At 33.5% G+C, this 20,927-nt stretch overlaps 1 protein-coding gene and 1 long non-coding RNA gene across 2 annotated transcripts in view; one reads left to right on the top strand and one right to left on the bottom strand.

Annotated features, from left to right (window-relative positions):
- Window positions 1-20,927, bottom strand: part of LOC136822659 (spore cortex-lytic enzyme-like) — a 57,801-nt gene that overhangs the window by 16,944 nt on the left and 19,930 nt on the right. The window lies entirely within an intron of this gene.
- LOC136822660 (uncharacterized) lies at window positions 1,807-20,228 on the top strand. The gene is made up of 2 exons (XR_010848920.1): window positions 1,807-2,037; window positions 18,811-20,228. It is a non-coding gene; the product is annotated as an uncharacterized lncRNA (long non-coding RNA).

Raw genomic sequence — 20,927 nt, 5'->3', positions numbered from 1 at the left:
ATAAACATGAACATTAGAGACCAGAGTCGCTTTCGCTTTCGCTTTCGCTTGCGATTTTGATTGTTTTAGTTGAATAACCAGGTCAGATAGTCACATTCGCCATATCCCTTTTTTGATATTTTGATTAATGATGTGTCAAAGTAGCCTGGATATCCAAGCTCAAAATTTTAGAAAAAACAAAAATTACCTCAACATACAAAAAGTTCTAAAATTATAGAACTTGGTCTCCCTAGAGAAAGAAAGTGCAAACCCATGTTTCCTAGTCAACCCAGGGCAGCAAAACAGAAATTAATAAAAAGCAGTCTTACAAGATCTAAAACTATTTAAAACATCCTAAGATTACACCAAAGTCCATAAAAAAGTTTGCATGCACTATCTTGACCAACCATGTTTTCTTGGAAAATGAACTTTAGCAACTGGAGGACTATCCTATTTTTGCTTTAGAATTGCTCCGCGCTGTGTAGATTAGCCCTTACGGCTTTAGCGAAGTGAGCGCAAGCAGAACATAAAAATATCAAAAACTAGACTGTGAAATAGTTTACAGCCTGGATATCCAGGCTAGTGTCAAAGTGGTAATGTTAATGCAAATCATCCGTTGTTCAATTCAATAATGTGCTTCAATTATTGACTTTTTCTTATCTCTTATCACTACCACCCCAATCATGATTTGAATGTCTATACATTATGTCGTTAACTTCCATTCCTGGACAAACTGGAATGCACTAACCTGATAACAGCTGGTCATAATTTTCTTACGCGCACGGTAAACCTCTGAAGGCGCTTGGAAATTAGCCATCTGAGGAAAATAGTCCTCCTGCTGAAAATTCTACTACAAGAAACTTGTAGAAGAATCTTATTTTCCTGATATGGCGTCCTATTTTCAAACACAATCACAAATTTGTTGTCATTCCCAGTCCTTTGAAACGGGCACAGACCATTGAGTTTCAAGCCGAAGGCTAGAGGTCAATCTCCTTGGTAGGATTTGAAGCCAACAAATCCTACCAAAGTTGCGCGGCCTTGAGCGACCCGCCTGGTTTTTACACAAATGACAGATTGAAACTAAAATTTACCGCTTCATTTTGAAAAATATATCACTCGAAAACAAAGGAATTGCTAGATTCAATCCGTCATCAAAAATACGGCGCATATTTTAAGGCTTCAATTTTTCTTGCCTGAGAAAGGTTAGAGATTGACCTCTAGCCTTCGACTTGAAACTCAATGGCACAGACCTCAAGAAAATGCCATTGCATATTCGTCAGATTGTTATGTTTTCACCCATCCCTTTATAGAGCTTCAGCGTGGTGGGCAGAAAACGATCACAATCTGATCTCAGGCTAGGACAAACTGGAATGCATCTGAAGTTGTATCCGTGGGACTTTTTGTTCCTTTTTCTCAAACTGTAGATTTTTTCCTTCTCCATTTATTAAAAATGCGTTATTAAAACTGAAACCGCAAGATGTTATTAATTACCTTTTACGACCTTTCAAATACGTATATCAGCCTAGGACATTTTATACCATTAGTTGATCATTAAATTGATATAATGTTATAAAGAAGACAGGACATTAACAAACAAAACACAGCAGTCTCTATACGGTAATTACAAACAGGAGTAATTATCCATTGATTATTATTCTCTATTTACCGTGGTTGGTTAAAAAGTCATAAAGAAATTGACTTTTACGATTCTCCTATTATTTGTGACGATGGTTTTTGGTAATTAAAATTTTAATGGTTTTGAATGACTTCTTGCTTTTCACTGTGTCTTTTAATAAAGTTTTTGACGACGAAACAGTTATAATTTTTTGTTGCTTTTTCATTGTTGTGTGAATGTGTTGATTTTTCATTTTTATATTGTATGAGAATATCGTGGGATTGCTGCTGATAAACGATTAAATCGATTTTTCCTTTTTTTTGATTTTTTCACTTGTGACACAATCTTGAAAATATGAATGGAATTGAATTTGCGTTGTCATGTTGACGAAATAGTATTGGAGAATGTCTGTTTTGAAGAAGTGGCTGCGCTTATGTTTTATGGTAAGAATCTGAAGTTCTTTTCGGTATTTGAGAAAAAGTTTTTAAATAAATAATTTCTATAAAGTGACGGGATATCCTTCAATAGTTTACATCTGTGTCAGTGACACGAGAATGAAATGTTTTTGATTGGAGATTCAAAGAAATTCAAAATAACAGTTTACCAATGAGATAAAATTCTGTTAATTCTCCCTCCAATCATGTTGTTAGGGCATTTCTCTCGCCGAGGCATTTTAGCGCATTTTTCTTGGGTACAGTACACGTTTTTTTTATAAGAACATCCAAAATTTTCGAACCCCTCAGATTTTCTTAATTTTTGAGTTTTAAATTTAAGTCTAAAAATGTTCTTATAATGTTCTTATTTTCACCATTTTCTGAGTATTTTTGTTCAGTTTCAGAGTCGACAAAGTCTTAAAATGTTCCTAATGTTCTATAATATTCAGGCTTTCGAAGCCTTATGTTTTTATAAACAAAACGTATGCTTATCTATATCAATCCAAAAATTCCCTTGACAATCAAAATCGCTAAAATTGCAAATATCGCAAATATTCGGAAAAGTGCGCCTTTGATTGTTAAGGAAACTTTGGGATTGTTGGTGAATACGGTAATATTATGTGTTTGACTTGGTGGTTTCATTTTCAATGCTCAACTATTCTGATAGTTCTCTGAAAGGGCCTAATTTACAATTTATCAAAAATCGACTCCCTCAAAGGGTCGATTTTCGAACTTTTGCTCGAACATAACCAATGCTTTTCAAAAATTTAGCATTCGACTGAGAATGTCACAAGCCGAAAACTCAAAAGTGTTCCAATAAGACTGAGAATATAGCCTGGTAGCCACTAAACTCCTCCCAAATCAAGATATCTAATGAAATAAAGTGGAAGTGTTGAAGTCGCTATCTCGCCCGAATTTAAAATTATCTTTTTTTTCGTACGTAATACTTGTGTATTTGAACATATTTTTTCCGGGTATGTCCGATTTTAAACGTATAACCTTATGGAATATCTGCGCCAATTTTCAGCTTAAGGGCGATTTTTTCCAGGTCTCGAGCTAATTCTACCTGACTAATGGGCTTTTCCAGAAAAAAGCGTTTACCCCCTGTTGAGGAGGTCCATTTCTCTGTGGCTGGAAATGCTATAACCCCCTGGGATTTAACCCCTCTGGAATTCTGACTTTTAGTAAGATTTAAAATCCTATCCCCATGGAATTCCAGTTATTTTTAACGGATTTTTGTATCTTCCTATGGAATTCAGCCACATATCAAACCTTACCGCCGGTTTTTTTCTGGAAAAGCCCAATTCTGAAAACGAAAAAATATAATTTGACATTGATTGCTTCATTTCACCAGATTACACTGATACCTTACATAAAAAACTAATTTCCGCTAGACTGAATGCCAAATATAAAATCGTTATTTGGAAATTCGAAATCATAATTGTAGTTCAAAATGCAAAAGTGAATCTCATCTGTTTTTGGGCTCAGAATTTTTTTGAAGATTTATTCATGCGAACTCTCGAGTGATTCTGATTTTTTTTTTTGCAGAAATGGCGTCGTTAATTACCATCTTTATAACATGGCCTCTCTAGAAGTTTTTGCAATTCCAAATATACATTTCATTGACCTGCCAAAATATTTCTGCAATGACGAATGCGATAGAAGTGGGCACGGAAAGGGTTAAAAGGATTGATGATACAAAGTTTCAATTGGACATCAAAATTCATCTTCGGAGAGGAGAGTGGGAGAATGATACCTTTACTCAAGCCCTCATAAAACATATGTTACTGTCACGCCGAAATTCTAGTGGATTAGATTATCACTCTTTTGCAAAAGAAAATTCTCGAAACTATAGTTGCCTAGTTCGAAGCTGAAACATTGTCCTGTGAAGATAAGTTATGGATGAGAAGAACGTAAGTAGAAGCACTTTGTGTGGTTTCATAGGCGTGGCACCTCAGGTGGATTTTTTCAGATGTTGCTTCTAAATATTTTAAAATCTTATGACAATAGAATTGTCTAATCTGTAGATTATTTGCAACATAAGACGAATAAGTAAGACATTCAAAAATCGAGGACCTTTTTTGAGGGAGATGCCGCTTTCTCACATTAATCAGCAGTGCAATATTTGTAGTGCAAGAAAATTTAAATTCCTTCCACTAAACTTTTGTAAGGAGACAACGCCTTCGCATTTAAAACTGTAAAATCTGCAGTACTTTCATATTTATGGCTGTGGCAAGAAGCGGGATAATTTATTTATTCCTACATAAAAATACCGCTCAACACATGTGACGAGGAAGTTCGGGAAGCCAAAATTTTATTTGGAAATAATTAATCCGCCCTTTACACTTTCAAAATATTGACACTTTGACCTGGAAACAATTTAAGACTCATCAATGCTCGGTAGAATTGTTAATTAGAAGCTACCATTTCCTATGGCACCGATTAAGACGAGGAATTTGACAAACAAACTGAAAATTGATAATCTGCATTTTATGTGGAAAATGCTCTTCAATTAATCCCGTTTGAGCCAAGCAGACAAAATGTTTTTCTCTTATGGGCAAAAAAAAATTTATTGAAAAAAGGAAAAAGAAAGGTGTCTTGATGATTTGAAGATATTGGGCGTTTTTTACTTCTTCGTGCAAGATCGCACTCTACTCTCAGGTAGGGGGTTTGCGGGGTAGGTATTAAAATTCTCAAAACTTAATAAGTAGTGGGAGTTGGAATAAAAATGTCCCGGGGGAAAAATTTGAAAAGGAGGCTAATACAGCAGAATTAGGGCAAAAGAGGGAACTTTCAAAAAAATTTCCCAAAAATTAGGGGAAGGGTGAATAAGAGAGCAATACGTTTACTCTTGCCGTGTCTGTCTGGTTATGTTTAATTATGAACAAGAAAAATGATTTGGGAGTTTGACCAATGACATCAAAACCCACGAATAGAATTAAATTAAATTTATCAATTACTAACCATAAGAATGTTTATTGTAATTCGTTTTGGGGACTCCAAAAATGTTACAGTAATTAGAAAGTATCTTTTCATAATTAACGAAAATGTACAAACAGTCAATTTAAAGTATTTGAACCGGATGTGAATTAGCCATTTTTTAATTTCTATGTGAAAGCCAAGTTGTGACAAGGAGGAGACTTTTTAGGGTAATTTATGGACTCCAATTAATAATATTTTTTTTGCAGTAGCATTTTCATTTCTCACTTTTTTCTGTAAGCTTATGGTTGTTTTTACTGTAGATATGTGAACATATACATTTTTTATCGGAGATTTTTATAATCTTGTTTTTATTGAATTTTAGACCTGAAGATGATCAATAGATCGAAATATATTGTCAAAAAATAAAATAATTGCTCGTTGTTGGTTAATTGAAAAATATATTGCTCATGCCACAATGTTTTTGCCATACCAATTAATTAGATTTGTGTTTTGCTTTGTTTATCAATGTGCATTTTCAATAGCTCATTCAGAAATCCTGCTTATTCATGTTGGTTGGACGATGGAGGTTTTGAATCGTGGATGTTTATAACTCATCCTCTGATGAAAAAGTATCTTGTAGGAAATATAGGTGTCTGCGAATCAGACTAAGATGATTCATGTCAGCGTTCAGGTTCAAAATGGAAATTGAATAGGAATGAGGCTGGTGATTGCCGACAAAAATGTGCTAAAATTTGTTTTCCTTAAATCGAATACACAGGGTGTATTAAAATTTAGTCGAGTTATGAACAATTCGAGTTAATGGTTACCTGATGAGTGGAATGGCTCTTTTTCCAGACGGAGTGATGGAATTTGATTTCAGCTCAGAAAACAGTATTGCGCGAAAATCGGTCGGAATTCCGGAATCGGTAAGGAATAGTCAAAACTATTCCAGTCAACCGGTTTGGCAAACTAAGAATTACAAAACACGTCAGTGGTTTAAGTACTTAAACCAGAATTTTATTAGTTGTTTGTGATTGCTATTCATGCCTTGAACCACCCGCTCCCGCCCTTGAAAAATATCGTGCTTATTTGCAAAAACGGATCAAAAGAGGAAATTCACGCAATCACGCGAAAAGTTTTCTCAATTAACGCATTCACTCAACGTAAAAAAGTAATAAAATACAATAATACAGTAAAAAATTTGTGGAAAAGCCCAATACTTTAATTTGTTTTAAAGATGAAAGCTTTTTGTTTCCACAGTTACCGTACATGACAAGAGTCATAACTGACCTTTTGGTCTCGTCAATATTAATCGACAACAGCTAATTATTTATCAATTCGTGAACAGAATTACTTTTCTAAAAATGTTTGCCGATGGTTGCAGTATTTTAAAGGCCTAATTACCATTGGTGACAAATAAAGACTCTTGAATTTCATTGATGTCTCCTGACATGACTATTCAAAAATGGAGCCAGCATTCTTGTTTTGATTTCATTTGAAACAGACGACTAATGCGTAGTTTGGCTTATTTCTTGGAAAGTTATTACCGATGTATCGCCATTTTCACGTTCAGTAAGAAGAGGACTATAATTGTTATGATGTGCAGCAAAGATAAATTATTTATCACAATGTTGCTTAATGTTAACTGAGGGTCTGGGAAAAAGTTCAGAAACTAATTGGATAATTTTTGTCTATTTTGGTTAAATAATTCATAATTCAGAGTGAAAAAGGGGACTGGACACCGTATGGTCTTGGTAGCATTTTAACGTAATTATTAAATGCCACGATTCAGAAAATTTAAGTTCAAGATGGCCGAAAAATGCACTCAAAATGAAACTTTATTTAGAAAACAACTAATCAATGGCTGCAAAATATTTGTTAAGTTAATAGAAGCACCTTTTTTTGCGATGGTGATTCACTCGAAGATCTCAATTTGAATTACACTAGAAATTGATGAATAACACTTCAGATACGGCAATCTCACAATGGTTTCTAAGAAATCTAATACAGCACTTTCAAAAAAAAATATTTTGTGCAAAGGATTTCTGCCGAGAAATTCGCCCATCCACTGAAAAACATCATCAAAATATTTATGCCCTGAATAATTTGTGTTGACTTTTATGACCTCCTTTACATATTTGTTATGCTACAAAGTTTTTTGAATGGGGAAGTATCATAAATTATATCCAATTTGTTCAATCTGTCAACGCCATTTTTGACTTTAGAAGGAGTAATCCTTAATCTGATTGCTTTGCATGACCAATCATCCATAATTTTCGTCATCTAACTCCGTTGTGGTTTTATGATACTGAAAATCAGGACGCATCTACCCTGCTGGTTAAAAATGTTTATTTTCTACTAAAACCTTGATGGTATTTTATTGCTTCATTTTTTGGATACTATTCGTTTGTTGTTGTCAAGTAACACTACATGAAAATTTGTGTCTGAGTGTATGTAACGAGGCTGGAGGCTTCAAAAACGATTCGATTTATATGAAATTTGGAAACTGGCTTTTGTTTTTAGGGGGATGTTGAAATGTTCCTCTCCTGGAAAAAATAACAACTAATTTTCTTAATTCCCATCTTTTCATGATGATATTCCACTCGCAAATATCTTTTCAATGAGTGCAACCTTTTTGGTTACTACTGTGGATTATTTTTAGAACGACTTTATGACTTCAGTAAATATTTTTCTTTTGTATTCATTTAAGCCAATCTTTTTGTCATTTTATTTTTTGCCAAAAAGAGGCGTGCTTCTCTAGGAAACGTGATTCAAATCTATACAAGATGAGGAAATTATTTTTTTTGAATGCCAAAATGGCATAACTTCAATAGGAATTCTGATTTTAGTCTGATTGATGTAATATAACCGCCTCTTTTTTCTATTTATGGGGATTTTTTTACACATTCTTTTGAAATTTTGCCATCCCCTTTTGATCGTATCATGGTATTATTTGATAAGCGCTTAAAAACAAAGATTTTTCAGACGATTAATCTACTTATAATCACACTAAAGGATGGCAACCATATATCTTTCCATGGTTTTTTCGTTTTTGAGGTCATTATTTTGTGCGTTGAGATGTTGCTCTGGTCTGGCTTTGATTATAAGCGTAGCCAAGGGCGTACGTAGAGGACTTATTTTGTGGTATATACGTTTATTTATAAGAAGAAAGTATATAAGAACATGAGGCTTCGATGGCCAAAATGTTAAGAACAAGCTAAGAATATTTTAAGGCTTTGTGGACTATAAAACACCCGATTTTCAGGAAAATGAACACAAATATATTCACAAAGTGGTGAAAATGTTAAGACCATTTTTAAACTTGAAACTCAAAAAGTTCACATTCGAAGATGTCAAAGATTTGCATGTTCTTATAAAAAATCGTGTAGCAATCTTAGCAAAGCTTACGATTTTGTTAAAATCTGGACCTGCCTGATTTCGATTCCCCATTGTCATGTGAGACATGGGATCAGCCTTGATAAAGTCTTGTACATATTGGATCTTTTTTTTGTTACCAATTCGAATTGGTAAAAGCATAACGCCTATTGAAATCAGAGATGTTAATTTGAATGAAAACAAATGTTTAATTTTACCAGTTCGGTGGCTTTAGATGTCCAATTTCCAAAAGCCTTTGAAATATACTTTAGACCCCATATAGTAGGGGGGGGGGGCCAAGCCTTGGGTTCCCTGACATTTTCTTTACGACCTAGCCATTTTTAGTCTATTCCAAAGAACAGTATATTAGAAAATATTTTTGAGATGGGAGGACGTGGATTAGGCCCGGGAAAACTTTTTATGACCAAAATAGCCCGTTTCAAAATAACGCCATAGGCAAAACTGCAAGGGAAAATAAGGGGTAGAGAAATAGCTTATTTTCAAAAGTCAAAATGAACGAAAATGATTGGTACCATTTGATAGAGCATGAAATTCTGAGCAAAAAATTGTATTACAACAACTCTCTGACTAAAACATTCAAAGGAATACAGCCGCTTTTAAGACCAGCTAATTGTCAGCTCTACTGCGATCTTGTCTTTTGATCGTACTGACGTCGGTATGTTTTTGAACTTCAGGTGGCTGTATTTCTTTGTCTCTTTTATTCAGAGAGTTGTTTTAATATATATTTTTGCTCAGAATTCCATGCTCTTTTAGATGGTATCAATCATTTTCGTTTATTTTGACTTTTGAAAATAAGCTATTTCTCTACCCCTTATTTTCCCTTGCGTTTTTGCCTATGGCGTCACTATTTTGGTCATAAAAAGTTTTCCCGGGCCTAATCCGCGTCCTCCCTCTCCAAAATATCTTTACTGTTCTTTTGAATAGACTAAAAATGGCTAGGTCGTAGAAAAGATGTCACGGAACTCAAGGCTTGGCCCCCTACTAATAACAAAGAATGTTAAGCGAACGTCATACCCTTAAAATACTCTAACCTTGATGTTGCCATCATCGTCAAATCTTCAACAAAAATGGGTCAATTTTACTCCAATTCGACTGAAGCCGACGATGTGTTTTTAATGATGATTAAAGGCCTTTAAGGCGCTAATTAATGATTATGAGTATCTAAGTGCGATCAATTTAATGTCCCCTGTCGTCCATTTATGTCATTTTAAAAGGCTACATTGGACATTAGGTTGACACGAGATCTGACTTTGTGCAAATATTTGATTAATAGATAGATAGAGATCTACTCTATTTGGCAGTATTAAGTTTGAGCAGTGTAACCATGATCGTAAAGTTGTTCAAACCATCTTAAGAATCAAAAGTCTTTTTATAAGGTTTGTTTCTGTTTCTATTTCCTGGTGATGTTTATGATGAAATGTGGTTTTTAAATTTATTCTCAAACTTTTATTTGGTACATTGTAGTGATAAATATCTTAAAAATATAACGACAAAAAATCGTCTTAAATACCAGGGAGGTTGCGCTCGAACCCGGGGGGGGGGCACTCGATTTCTAAACGACGGCATGTGCCGCCAAAAACCTTTTTGAATGTCTCGAAGAAACCTACCCTTAAGGGCGGCACATGTCGTAGGTCGGGCATATGGACATATGAGTGCCCCCCCGGGTGTTCGTTCGAGCTTTGGAAAGAAAAATAACAACCTCTTGAGGTGCTGTGATATGCTACAAAGAACTTATCGTTTCGAAACCTTTTTAATCCTTTGCAAAGGGTGACTAAGTAGAAACAATAATAATAATCAGTAAAAAATAGTTTTAACTAAAAGCATAACAAACGTATTGGTTTATCTTAATAGATAAAAACCCGTTTCAAAAACGACCGTACGTGCGGCCAAAAATTAGGCCTTTGAATTTGGACCATTACAGTGCAGAAAAAATAGACTCTTTGTGCATTTGCGTGAAACTTTTTGACTATTTTAAGGAAAGATGTGGTCAGGTTTTCCTAATCTTACACCCTTAGAGTGCAAATTTTCTCATTTCAACTCTTAGAGTGCACTTTGTGAATCTTGAAAAAAGGACCCTCATAAGGGCCACATGTATGGTAGGTTGTTTACCTTGAGAGCCCCCCCCCCTCCCTCCCCCCGGATAAAAGTTCTCGAAACCTTTTTCCCGGACTTTCCGCGATAGATAATTGCCATATTCTAAAGGTGTAGGCTTTTGTAATAAATGGGGGCATTTTGCTTTATTGTTTATTGCTTTATTGCTTTATTGGGACTAAATTTATTAGCGAAGGGAGACTGAGAATATCTAATTTTGGCTTAGAGCAGTTAGCTAAAATGTAATAATCTTGAAGTTCTCTTTGTTATCAAAAAAGAGTCTTTATATCTTGAACCCTGAAGTTATTTTTGGTAGTAGAAACTCCTATCTTCATAGATTTTCCTTGATCTAGTCTGTTGTTTGCGATAAACACGAATAGTTTGAGATGGTTTCGATGATATTTGTAACAAGTTTGCGAATACTGGTATCATCAATTTTGAGGAGATTTTTGAATTTTTGTTCTAATCAAGGTTACTTAGTTAAATTTGACAATAGACTTTCATCTAAGAATGAGTCCCGCATTGGGTCTTCTTTTCGAACTTCAACGGCAAGTATACGGGATAAAGTGTTCATGCGAGGAAGGAGAACTTTACAATTATTGGCATTTTTTCAATGGTCTTTTTCTCCTTTTGATGATACACTATGATACCTTTACGATGGTATTTTTTTTTTTTATATGCTACTGGCAGATTTCTTTTATATATGCATTTTGACTGTTTTTTTCATTTGCGATTCTTATCAGTTTGACCAACTTTAACGCAATGATCTTTATTGCCCTACGAACAAAAAACCACAAAAATTTTGTTTCAAATCTAAAAATGATAAAAAACGACATTTCATTTTTCGTTCTATCAAAATGCTTAATAATACATATAAAAAAAAGTTGCCCGTAATTTGATTAATTTTTTATTTTAAAGATTGTCTTGTCATTTTACTTATTTACATTTAGGTGTAATGGTCATATTTTTTAAACTGTGCTTTATCAAAGGTATCCCAAAATCCCATTTTAATTTCAGAAAATTTTGGGAAAAACTCATATTGTCAAAAATTTGATAAGAGTGTCAGGGTATATGTAGGATGAGGTATTTTTTCAACGTTTCTGTTTTAAATAGTTTCTGGCATAACAAGTTTTATTGGTTTTTTTGTCTTTATCATCAATTGTATACAATAAAATAACTGAAATATTTTTGTTGGTTGCTTTCTATTTTTTGAAGTTGATTTTTTTCTGTTTTTGTTTCAACCTTTATACAGAGAATGACTCTGCTTGGTGGTTTTAACTGAACGTGTAGAGAAATTTTGTTTTTGTTGGTTCTCGCTAACCCAAAATTGTACAAAGGAATATAATTTGTTCGAACTAAAGAGAAGTTATACCACATTCCTGTCTCACAGCCCCGGTGGAATTTTTCCCCACAGCGGGGAAACAGATTCATATCGAAATCCCAACTGGGATAGAAATTCTATTGTTACAAGCTCAAAAAATGTGCAAGTGTAGTTTTTAAACATTGAATTTCGAATGGGAATGAAATCTAAGTCAATTTCTCTGTGGGGCTGAAACTGTAGGGTATTTTTCCCACCGTAAACGAAATTTAGATCAAATTTTTCAATGGGTTGGGGTCCTAGCGGGTCTGTGATACAGGGGTGTGATATATACCTTATGTGATTTTTCTTCCTTGAATTGTGGATTACATATATAAGAAAGATTCGAATTATGAAAGTTCGATTCAACGAGAGTGACTTTACTTCTTTGTTTGTAATTTTTTTATAATTTGGATGTTTCAAAAACACAATGCTAATAATTTCATTCATAAATTAATCCAAATTAAATAATCATTATACTCACGTTACACGTGTGAAAGGGACGGGCAGTTTTTGAGTTACTCAATTTTAGACCTTTTCTATACACTTTTTCGACCGTAGTCGCGCGGTCAGGCGAGTGCAACTTTATTATTTAATTTACCACCCTAAACTCGATCCAATCTTTTTTTTTACACTTTTTTTCTATTCTCTTTAGGTGCGAAAAAAAGGCTTGGTTTGGTTTTAGGGTTGTAAAACGGACAAAAAATGCCCGCGCAGCAATTGGCGGCTACGGTCGAAAAGGTGTATTTAAACTATTTAGTAGCCTCAGGTTTTTAATGCATTGATTGTATTGCTTAGTATGATGCGAAACTTTGAAGAATTATGTTTCTCCGTTGAGAATTTTACCATATGTTTTCATGAAACAATAACATTGCAAATTTTTCGTTATCTTTCTACCATAAATGGTATACATCGAGGCGAGACTACATTTTACCCTTTTTTTTGCAAACTATACTAGCCCCCTTTCCATATAAAGGCATTAGCCACTATCGGATGATACAAAAGCTATATAAGTCTGGATCGACATTAAGACGAGAAGCTTTTCAAATCTGGTACAACGAAAAAGAAAATTAAGGGTTCTGATTATATTAAGGAAATTGACTTTTGTATTTGAAAACTAGAGACAAAACTACTTCACCAGTCAGCTCTCTATCAAGAGTAATGAAGATTCAAAAAATGTTTACGTTCATTGGGTAATTAATATTATTCTTTTAAATTTCTTCACTTTGTCAGTACTGAGTTTATGTATCGGAGGATATCGAGGGCGACGGTAAGTGAAATCGTTACAAAATAAAGTCAATAGTTGATGTACAGCCCTATATCGCCTTTGCTCACCTAAACAGACAACGATATTTAGGTGTTATTACCGTCGTCAAGCAAAGTGGACGGTGATTTTGGAGACATGTCAACTTTGCTTTATATCGTCCCCCTCGATTTATCTCGAATACATTACCTCGCTAGTATTTACCCCACGGCTCCCCATTAATTCAAGAAAGTTGTTTTGTCAAGGACGTTCTAAAAATTAATGACAGTTTTTGTTACAAAGGAAGAAAATCTCCGATTTAGTGTTTCCAAAAGAATTGTGTAAAATCCGTTCTACATGAAATCAAATTTTCGTCCCCAAAATGTTGTAATGAATATCAAATAAAAATTTTCTAAATTGATACATCAAGAATGACTGTTTGTAATGAAAAGTGGGAGTCAGAAAACATTCTATTAGAAATAACCTGGTGCCTAACATAGTTTGATGCTGTAAATTTCCAAATATAACCTACAATACTGCGATTTTCTTAGTTCCACAGTAATAACGTTAGAATTTAAGTCAGTTTTCATTATAAATCGACTAAAAACTTGTTCCCTGGACATCTTAGAACAGGTTCGGAAATAGACACACCCTACAAATGAATCCTTCTTGCGGATCTTAAATTCAAGACAATTTTTATTGTAACACTCTTCAGATTCAAAATGTTCTTCAATAAAAGTGAGCCTGCAATTTTAAGTTCATGAAAATAGCTTGAGTCTTTTATTCGTTTCACTGATGTTTCGACTACAATACATTTAAGCGTATTTCAAAGACGCGTACTAAATTCTAAGAAGGGATGGAATTTTGAGAAATCTCAGCTTCATCGCTTAAATAATTGATTTTCTATATTCCCTCATATCCCTCTAGTTACAACTCTAAGGCACTGTGCAGAGGGAAGTCGTTTGCGATACAAAGTCTAGCATGTATGTATCTGTCAAATAAAGTCTCCTTTCTAAATTTTCTATAGATTTAGCATCAATACAGCTCATAAAGCGATAAGATGCAGAACACCACTTGCCTCGTTTTCAAACAATTACCATGGTGTTTATGTCCCTTGAAACATTAAATGCTTTTTTTATGAAAAGAAAGTAGTTTTTTCATCCACTGGGAGTTAATCGCCATGGCAATAATTTCAAAACGAGGCAAGTGATGTTCGTGACGTAATTTACGAAAAGGTCTTTTGAAAGGAAACTTTTATTATATTGTCAATATGTCAAGCAGAATACACACTAGCCAACTAAAGTCATTAAAGTTTTCTCTGTTTCATCTTAGCCAGGAAAGCTATAAGGAAATCTGGAGTAATATATTCAACTACTTTGTCAAGAGGAAAAAATAAAGAAAGAAGAAAACGATAAGAAGCTCAATTATTACTTCTTATAGTGCGTTTGAGTGTAATTGAGGTGGAGGAGACTGTTTTTCAGTATTGTTTTTTGTTGTTGTTTAAAATATTTAGAATTAGTTGGGTCTTTAAGACTTGCGGTTTGCGTTTTGGTTTTTGTCAAGCGTATGTTTTTTTTATTCTGGTAAAAACCTCAGATTCTTTACCGTGATTTTGTTCTTAAACGAGAATAAACATCCGTTTCAGTGCCTGCGTAAGTTTAAAGGGTTATCGAGATTGTTCAAATCACATCATAGTGGTCTACAGTACAGTTTGCGTACACAATCAGCATCACAATATTTGATGTTTGGCATTGGTTTTTAAAAGGTATTTTAACATGAGAAAAAGCTTAACACTATTATACAGAACGGTAGACGAAGATAGTCCATCTCTGATAACACCCCCTTCTCACAACAGACCCACTGGGAGCCCTTCCCAGTGAAAGAAATTGTCCAAAATATCGTCCCCACTGAAAATAATCAAATAAACTAATCCTCACTGCATATTATTATGCTATTTTTCCCATCCCCTCTGACTTGAAAACAAAAGAAATGAAATCCCCAGCCATAAAAAATATGGGCATATCAATCCCCATAGAATTTCAGTCCGTTATTTTTATCCCCAATGGCTGAAAAAATCCTACCGGGTCTGTGAGAAGGGTGTGTCTGACGAATCTTGCCTTAAAGAAATAAGAATATTTAGTATAACGTCTTTGATAAAACACATTACAGGAACCATAATGTACTTATTTCGTTATCGTATTACTTTTCTATTACAAATGATATTGCTACTTTGAAATGAGTTTTATTTCAAGTTCTTCTCATTGAACTATATTTGGGGGTTATAATCTACCTAGGGAGATATTTCCGACTTTATTGATGTTATTAGACCCTTCTTTGTGCCACACCCACATTGTTAGAGATATTTGTTACAATATTTAAAATAAAAGTCGAGTTTATCTAACTAATATCTAATGTTAAAGTGCCTTGATTTTATCTATAGCCATTTTTTAAGACAAACCCAAGTCGTCTTCTCAGTTGGCACGTGAAGGTGAGACGTCCATTAACGGCCCTGGCGTCTGCTTTATAGCTCGATGAATCTAGATATCATAATATCCTCACCTTGTTTTTTTTCCGCATTCGAAATCCCTTATAAAAGTTGAAAAAGTAAACAGACAATCCAATTCGTTCTACCAATAGTCAGATGTGTATGGTTTTGCTATTGTAGATTTGAAGAAAAAAAACTTTCGAAAATTTCAGGAAAATTTTTTCAAGATGTCCTACTTTGGTCATCTGTGATGCATTTTAGTTTGATGACTGCAAGACAAGTCAGGTATCAGCCTCTTAACTCTATTGCAGCATTAGTCAAGGTGACAATATTTTCCTCGCGGACTTCTTCGAAAAGTTAACAAAATAGCGTGTAATATATGCACATCTCGTGCTACTTTTAGAAAGGTTGCTTAGTGTTTTGATCACATACTTTAGACAAACAAACAAATCATTTTCCCACGACCTATATAATTATCCTTTTTGCTTTGGATGGAGGCGTATTACATTATAGGAAGTATTTTCCCTTGTCAACTCACATATTATTGAGTTTGATAAAGTAGTAAACTAGTTAAACTACGTTAATGGCCGTTAATGACGGTCATATTTTTTTTACCGGGGACGAAATTTTGGCCAAATTTTCCAGTGGTGTGAGAGTCCAAACGGGTCTGTGACACAGGGGCGTACAACAATTTCACCTTTATTGAAATTAAGAATAAACACTTGAATAGTACTGTATTATAGGGTGTGGTTCACGAAAATACTTATTCTCTAAATATTATAAATTTCATTTAACTTTTATCGTATTTTCTATACGTTTCGTTCTTGCAAAATTTTAACTTAATTTTAAAGATAATTAATTGATTTTCAACCAATGAAAATGCTGAAAAATCTATCATATATTTCTGATTCAGGCCATATTGGTAGAATCGACAAAAAGAAGATAATTATATGTACAAAAACGAGGAACAAGAAACTCGAAGTTTTGGGATTAAATCCAGAGAAGTGTAGGCGGGAATCTTAAATTTTTACTTCAGAAAGTTTCGTTGTAATGTGAACACATTTCGAAACTTCTCTAAATTATTTATCAGTAACTGTACCTGTGATATTTAAAAGCTTAAAAGCATTCTTGCTAAAGATTTGCTTAATGATTTTGAAATTTACCAGAAAGTAATTTGTTTTGGCTGAACTGAAAATCGGACCGGTTAGCAGTTCTGGTTATACATTTGTCTAAAGTTTGCTACAGGTGCTTTTTTTTTTTTTTTTTTTTATGCTTTTTTTCCAAATTTCAAAAGAGCCGTTATGTAACACTTTCTTCATCACAAGACTTGCAAAGTTATGATTGGAATTTCGTTGCATAGAAGATGAAGGGCGTCGAGGGGAAGTAAAGAAATTTCGTTTACTAATTGCTTATGATTAGGTTCACTGAAACACTTCCATTGTTTTAATAAACAGGAGGCAATTATCAGACTAAGCTTCACTGATACTGACACCAATAGAACGATCGATGGGCTTAGTGGAAGGTCATTCGAGGAGAGTATCTACTAGCTACCACTAATTGATTTTAATATAATACTTAAGACTAAGAAAGAAGGGAATTTCATTTAAATATTAAAATCAACGAAAGCTATAGTACAACTCATTAATTTTGTACAAACGAATTTATCAAATTATAATTACACTATGTAATTAAGCTCATGTGTACCCCCGTAAGGTCTTGATAAGATTTTTTAAATCAAACCAATGCCAATAGTTTGCAATTTAAATAAAGACAATTAATTCTAATCAGCTATTAAGATTTTTAATATGCTTTTATTGTGCTTCAGGCTATACGAATCATTTACTTTAATGAACCTAATTTGGTATTTAAATGATGGGTAATTTCATTGAATATAACTGACTAAGGGGGTTTAAAACTTTAGAATCGGAATGGCAGTGTAGTATTTTTTTCTCCATTTTCTTTCTCTCCCTACGTCTATCTTGAACGTAAATCATTAAATGGCACACAGTTAGTTTTAAAAACTTAAAGAGTTTTTTTTTCTAAATACTAGTGATTTGCTGTTACAGGTACATACAAAGAAAGCTTAGTTTTTTTTTATTTCTGTTTTCATGCTGGTGATAGTACTTTGGATATATGAGTTTTATTTTGACGCACGAACCAAGTTGGTTTCTTTACAGGAAGGATACAGTTCTAATAGGGGAAAAAAATTCGAAAAAGGAAACTCACTTTTTCGTTTTTTGAAGCTCGTTTTTTGAAGTTTTATATTGTGTGTGCAATATTTAGCCCGGATATAGAGAAACTAAGCATAAAGTAAAAAAGTGGGTGGGAAAAAAATGGATATGAATCTTTTTAAGGGGATTTTTACGATTAAAGCGCTCACCATATGGGAAAAGGGTATAAATTGTATTTTGGCAGCTTCCATTACTTGTAGTTGATGCATTAGTGCTTATTGCCAGGTACATGGGTACTCAGATATGATGGGCTCTTAGAAAGGTTTTTTAGGACATAAGGATTGCGAGGAAAAATTATTTTGTTGAAGGTATCAGGAAAATGACGAATTTTTACAAAAATTAGTTTTGTCTTTTCTTTTTTTTTTACAAATTCGGATTAAAACGAAAATGATGATTTTCTTTGACATGTTAAATAACGTCAAGGTATGGCACAATATTACAATTGATGATCTCAAACTTAAAATCCCTTTGGGACTGTACGTTTTAATTTGTATGATAAACAGAAAATTACTGTCTGATAATGGTTATCACATTTTCATATTTAATACGGAAATTGAAAAAAAAAAACTCACTTTTTCTCTAGTTTGACTGTGTTGCAATGAAAAAAAAATTGAACTATTTTTTTGAATATTGATACCTATTTTGCCACTAACTATCGTCACCCTATTTTTCTGCGACCAACGAGATTATGTTAATTTTTATCCAATCATTTTGTTGAGGGTTTTAATGAAAATATTTTCTATACAGCAATCCAATAGGGATAGGAAAAGAAAGAAAAAAAACACTTTCATTTGGAGGGTGGGAGGTATATCTTTTAGTGTATCATCATCTAAAAATAAGATTAAAAAGCACTGTAATGTTTATCAAAAAGTTGAGTGTTTCGCTCTAAAGCTGCCAAAAGTTTGATCCATTATGGCGTGTTTGTGCATAAAAGTCTGTAGTTACACAACTGGTGGGGTTATAGCTAGCAAGACAATAATGTTACTGTAACTTTTTGAATATTTCAGAATTTGACTATGCCATCATGACTAAATATCTTATTTTTCTTGTTTTACAGATTTCAAAATCGTTCGAATTCATACAAAATGATGGTCTCGCAAACTAAAATTGTTCAATATTTCTACATTGTTTGCTTCATATATTTATTGATGTTCACTCCACCGTCAAGCATGGTTCGCACTCGAAAATGCTGGAAGCGAAAATATACCGTCGAGGTAGCTATGGAGGGAACTTTCTCAATGGCTTGCCGCCGAAACGTTACTCTACATAAATGCGAAGGATTTTGTCGTAGTGAGGCCGGGCCCGTAGTGGTCGACGATCAGGTCCGGTGGGAGATGAAGTGTAATTGTTGTCAGCCAAAGAACTATAAATGGAAGACGGTGAGATTTCCAGCTTGTGGAGCATCGAGAAGGATTAGAGACATATCTAATTGTAAATGTATGCCGTGCTGAGGCGGGTTAACGAAAGAGGTTAGAAAATGTAGTCATTTAAATGCATAAAATGGATTAGCTGGTCCACGTGGAGCAAGATTGCATGATAAAACCCTGAAAAAAAATGCAAACAGACGGACAAAATATCAAACAAAAATGTCACTATAATTAACAGCATATTATATGGTATATTCAAGATGACAGTTACCCTAGATATACCAAACGGTCAAAACTTTAACAAAATATGAACTGTAGTTTGTTTGGTGGCAAAATATTAAAAGAAACAAAGATTATAAAAATGGAGTTGATAGCTACAAGATTAAGAGAACCGTTAAAGAAAAATTCAATAAACTATCAAAGAAATCAAGTCATTAATGTGACTGCTAAATTAAACAGATCCCAAAATATTAGGTTCGTCGTGACGAGCTCGACAAATGAAAACACGAAAAAGCAATTCGCTTTTATCGATAATTTCCATACTATTTAAAACAATCCAGAAGCTACTATTTGGCGTGGTATGGAGAAATTCTTAATGCTGGAACATTGAAACATTAAAAATAAGCCTAAAGTGAAGACGACAAAGTTGAACAGAATTTATCCGTTAAAATACTAACAAAAACTCTTTATTTTTTTTAAACTTTCGTTTTTTGAAAATATGATTAATTAAAGAAAGTTTAAAAGAAAATCATAGGAAAAACGAAATATTATACACTTATCAACCCTAACCTCAAGAGGAGATTGGGCTGGAAATCTAATAGTTCGAGTTTTATTGAATAACCTACTGTAGTGACGTCATTATTCAAAGAATACTTGAACCCATTCTCCTTAAGATGTTAGGGTTGTGTTAAGTGTATCTAGCTGTGAATTATTTGGTTAAAATTAAAGCATTCTCACCCCTTTCCAAACATACATTATAACATAAATTGAAATTATTATTATTATATTTAATATATATGTATATTATGACGCTCTTTATTTTATTTATTCTTTAAAATTTCTTAAAAAAATAATATCATGAAGTATCAATAACTTTTTTTAAAAGTAATTTTCAGTTTTATGATCATTTTTCGTTTCCAAATTGACACTCGATCTTTCCCTCGTTATTGCTATTGCTACAAGCGAGGAGAATATCCGAGAATATCCATTAAGGTTTGAAAAGAAATCGTGTAAACGATTTTTCCAATTCATTTTAAACGAGTGAAAAATTGGACAATGATTTGCGATGACGATGATGACAACTACACAACTCCAAATTTTATCAAAATCTCAAATCACTTCATTGCATATGTGCATCATTTTGAAAAATATTGTTCTTTGTTAATGCCAAAGAAGAATCTCAAATGTTTGACGAAAATTGCCCAAATTGCCAAAATCGCCAAAATCGAAATTTTGGTACCCAAAATAATTAAACATAAGCTAAAAAAGTTGTTTTCAAAATTAGTTCACATAAGGTATATAACATCTTCAGAATTTTGAAAATTTTTGCCGAAGATCGTCGCCGAAGATCATCGCCTTAAATCGAAATTTTTTTTCCCAAAGAACCCAAAATAATTAAACATAAGCTAAAAAAGTTGTTTTCAAAATTAGTTCACATAAGGTATATAACATCTTCAGAATTTTGAAAATTTTTGCCGAAGATCGTCGCCGAAGATCACCGCCTTAAATCGAAATTTTTTTCCCAAAGAACCCAAAATAATTAAACATAAGCTAAAAATAAGCTAAAATGAAGTTGTTTTCAAAATTA

Source organism: Clytia hemisphaerica, unplaced genomic scaffold (assembly GCF_902728285.1).
Source record: "Clytia hemisphaerica strain Z4C2 unplaced genomic scaffold, Clytia hemisphaerica genome assembly, whole genome shotgun sequence".
Classification (NCBI taxonomy): domain Eukaryota; kingdom Metazoa; phylum Cnidaria; class Hydrozoa; order Leptothecata; family Clytiidae; genus Clytia; species Clytia hemisphaerica.
The sequence above is the reverse complement of the archived record's forward strand: the minus strand, read 5'-3'. Positions and strand labels throughout refer to the sequence as shown.